Genomic DNA, 4827 nt, shown 5'->3' on the forward strand with positions numbered 1-4827 from the left:
ATTTTAAGAAGGAGAATGCTTACAAGTGGCAGATTATAAAAATGTAACTTTCCAGCTCCTAGCAATAATTACATCAACGTAGTATGTTAGCAGTGGTGTTGTCTTAAGGGAAAAATAAAAAAAAAATTATTGCCTAATGAAGGTGATTTGGCAGTCCAGAATTTTCCCAAGATGAGATGAGCTCAACATGGAGGAGAAGTAATAAATGTGGTCCTTTATGTTCAAAAGGTAAGGGACTCCTCATCAGAACACACTCTGGATCCAAATGCAGGGAGTGGTTGATGTGGGACCAGAACTCAGGACTTTTGACTCCTACTTGAGTGCTTCCCATTAGAAAACAGAATATTAATTTATTCTTTCATTCAACAAACATTTACTGGTTGCCTATTATGGGTCAGATAGATGGAAAACGAGATGATGATACAAGAAACTCACAGCCAAGTAGGAAGTTGGCAAAATCACTCGGCAGAGACTGCCATTGCTTGTGCTATGCGTGCTGCTGGAGTGGGCAGAGGGGTTATGGGAACCCATAAACTTTACAGTTTCTGCTTTTATTGAGTATTTGTTTTACATCTATCTGCTATGCTTACAGAATGTGCCTATTTTATGTCTATTTATGGGTATCTTGTTTGCTTTTAACCTAAGGTATTAAATTTAGCTTGTATTCCTCTATGATGATCAACCTTTCTTCCACTTTTAGACCTCTTAAACCACAGTTACACCTCCCCTAGCTTGGCAGGTACTCAGTGTGTGTGTGTGTGTGTATGTGAGTGTGTGTGTGTGTGCTTTGATAAGAATGATACACAGTGGAGGCCGGGCGAGGTGGCTCAAGCCTGTAATCCCAGCACTTTGGGAGGCCGAAACGGGCAGATCATGAGGTCAGGAGATCGAGACCATCCTGGCTAACATAGTGAAACCCCGTCTCTACTAAAAAATACAAAAAACTAGCTGGGCGAGGTGGCGGGTGTCTGTAGTCCCAGCTACTCGGGAGGCTGAGGCAGGAGAATGGCGTAAATCCGGGAGGCGGAGCTTGCAGTGAGCTGAGATCCGGCCACTGCACCCCAGCCTGGGCGAGAGAGCGAGACTCCTTCTGAAAAAAAGAAAAAAAAAAAAAAAGAATGATACACGGTTTTTCCATCTGGGTGCTGTGTGTTCTTATCATAAATCCCTATCAAGTTTTGTTGTGTTTAGGTCTGCCCACTTCTCCAACTTGTGATCCTTATTGATTTTAACCAAGAACTTAAAGTTGTGGACCACTATTTATTTAGCATGTTTCCAATTCATGTATCTAAGTAGCTAATAAAAAATGTTGAATAGAACTCAGTCCAGGGCTTACCATGGTCTCTGCTATGGTCCCTGCTCAGCAGATGAATTCATAAGAAGGCTCAACTCACCCAGAGCCCCCCTAGAAAGTTTTTCTAAAGTCAAGGACAGCAAATAAAGTTATTATTCATTAAATGTTTAATATTCATTATGGATAATACATTACTTTTTAGTCAAACTTACAATAAGGTAGAGTTTATTTTTATATGATCAATGTATTTAACAGTAGGTTAGGGCCCTTACATAATTATTGTGTATGTTCTGGTTTTGCTCATTTTTTAAGACCTGGGGCCTAATTTTGCCATTTCAAATGACTATAAAATTTTATAGTTGTTTCTTTTCCTTTGTGACATATTGTTGATGATACCTATGATTTATTGGATTCTGAGTCCTTGACCAAGAACACAACTCCTAACTATGAACTGGTTCTTATGGGAAAACACAATCTGCTTTACAATGATATATTTTATAATGGAGTATCTCAAGAACTCATTGTTGCAACCATTGTGGACTACCTACACTTAAGACTATTTCAAATTCAAATTTCTATCAGGTCTCAGAAAGAAAAGCATAAAATTTACCATTACATTAAATAAACTAACCTAATTTTATTTTTGTTGTTCTTTTTCTAAGATAGACTTGTAAATTATTTTTATACATGTGCTTTTGGAAGTAGAAAATCCAAAATGTTATTTTTTCCACTTAAATGATATTATGACCATTTAAAGGGAAAATGAAAAGGATGATATAAAAGGGTGAAAGAAGGAGGGAAGTAGAAAGGCAAGAAGAGAGCTTCTAATAAGTAGAAACACAGATGGAAGGGCAAAAAGGCCCTGAGAAAGAAGGCCAGTGGCCTCCAGCGTCTGCTGGTCTCTGTGAAGGAGACCCCCTCATGGTGGCCCCTGCAAGCACATTGCTACCTTCCATACACTCTGTCTTCCCAAACTCTGGGACAGCTCTTCTTCAATCACCTCCACATCTGCCAGAGTGCCCTCCGAGCTTGCTTACCTCTAAGTGAACTGAACTCAATTTCAATCATAAAAAATAGATAGTAAAATAATGGCATTGGTCTTAGAGAATTGCTAATAATGGGCATTTGAACAGCACTAAAATTTCGCAAAACTCTTTTTAGCTACATTTTCTTATTAATCCCTACAACAGCTTTGTGAGGAAGACATTATTATTACCATTCCCATTTTAATGATTAAAAAAAAAGCTCAGAGAGGTCAAATTCCTTGTTTAATGCCACACAGCTAGGAAGTGGCATAGTGATAACACAACCCTTTGGTTCTAATTCTGGCAGTTTTCCTATTACGCCTTCAGACCTCTCCACTTACCTTCCAAATATGCATTTAGTGATATCTCAGGGCAGAGGTGGTGTAAATAATTTCTAGCAGTGGGGAATACAGGCATCTCATTCTTCCTTAGGTTAGCACTTCCCCTGTGGGACACCTCTGCAACTGTTCTTTTCTCTTCTCAAACACATACTTTCTCTCTTTTACTTTTTCCTTGCCTGTGGTGTTCCAACCATCCTCTTCTGTCCCCAGACTCATACATCTGATTTTGGCCTCCTTGTGTGCAGAGGAAAGAACTATTTTGCTGTGGCTGTTCTGTACTTCATTTGTGCCTGAGGGCTTCCTCAGTTCAATCTGAGACTGACTTAAGTTCAGTGTAGCCAGGAGCCGTGGAGGGGAAGGGAAGAGAGAATCTTCTTCTCACAGAGCACCAGGGCTACCAGGGCATAACGTTCTCCATCAGTAGTTCTCCAAGGAAGCCAGAATCAAAATTTACAGCTTTTGTTTCCCCTTTCCTTTATCTTTCATATCTCATTTCTTCCTGCACCTGGTCTTATTATTGCTGTATTTGTGCCATAAGTGAGTATCATTAGAAAAGCTGGTTTGCCATAAACTACATTGCTAATATCATTTATAACTCTGTTATGAAAAAGATGTTTTAGGTTTGAGTGACATCCAGTCTTATAATTGCTAAGACTTATGTGTTCCAACACACTTCACTAGAAAGTACTCGATCATAGTAAGTTCTTATTTATAATATATTATGCTGTGTAATATAATATATATGTATGTGTTATACTAAAAGATATCCAAATTCATATTTCACGGAAGCTAATTCTCTCCTTAAGTCACATTAACCTCTGTTTTACCAACTAAGGAATCTTTGGTGCTGAGATTCGAAGGGGAAAGACAAAAACCAAAAGAAAAATGCTTTTCTTTTTAAATAAGTATTTTGGTAGCTTAGTATATCAGTCCATAATTAATTATGTGGCAAGTAGCAATTATGATAAAGTGGGAAACCCTAGGTCTATTTACCTGCATCTGAGGATTAACAAAATTGGGTTCAATTCTAGGGAAGGGATCAGATCAGGAGGATTCATGGAGTTGAACACAGGATCTGTGCCACTGTTCTTGGTGAAGACTAGGAAAGAGACCTTAGCAAACTCATGACTAACTTGTTCAAGGTTTCCAGAGAAGGTTGGCAGTGAGCACGGCAAGGAAGATGACCTTTAGAATTTGTTCCAAAAATCCCAGGTTCTCTGTGATCAACATACATTCAGCAGAGGACATGCTATTAAGTGGATTCATCCAATAAAGAGAATGAATAGTAGAAAGATGCAATGAAGTCCACAGGCTCAGCTGTACCCCCATCAGAAACTCTGCCTCTCACCTGTGTGGTGGTCCGCTCCAGCAGGCATTCTCTTTGAGAATGCTCGAATGGGATTAAAGACAACTGAGAAGAGCAGAAGTGAAGACCATGTAATTACAGAAACAAATGCTTAGTGCTGAACAACCTGGTCTCGGGGGCTGTTTTTGGCCACCCGGTCCCGGTTAACTCAAGACTGAGCCCTCAGTTCCCTTCCTCCTTACCCTTCCTGTGTTTCTATGTGTCCACCTCTGCTCATTTACTGAAATACCAATGACTTCTGTGCTTTTACCTCCCTCTTTATTTTCTTGCCTCAGGTTCAGCTCATACCAGACAAGCCTATGCCATATTTTCACTTGGATGTTTTCCCATCAGGACAAACTCCACCTGGCAAGGCTGAGCTCACTCTGCTCCGTCCTAGCTTAGGTTCCTCTCCTAGAAACATTTCCCTGTTTCTGTTTGCAGTGATAACATGCTCCCCACCACATAGAGTCAACGTCATCTCGGACTCATCTTGCTCATTCTCATTTCCAATCAACTTCCAAGTTCTGTCAAACGTTTCCTTAAAAGGTTTCCACCCTCCTTTTCTTTCTATTCCTACTGTTAATCCTCCATACCTAATCACTCTTTAATCTCTTAACTGATTCCTCTACAACCTCAACCACCGCATTTTGCCTGACATTCTAATACTAGTATATTATTATTATTATTATTATTTTTTGAGACGGAGTCTCACTCTGTCGCCCATGCTGGAGTGCAGTGGCGGGATCTCAGCTCACTGCAAGCTCTGCCTCCCGGGTTTATGCCATTCTCCTGCCTCAGCCTCCCGAGTAGCTGGGACTA

This window comes from Colobus angolensis, unplaced genomic scaffold (assembly GCF_000951035.1).
Source record: "Colobus angolensis palliatus isolate OR3802 unplaced genomic scaffold, Cang.pa_1.0 Scaffold35, whole genome shotgun sequence".
NCBI classification, from domain to species: domain Eukaryota; kingdom Metazoa; phylum Chordata; class Mammalia; order Primates; family Cercopithecidae; genus Colobus; species Colobus angolensis.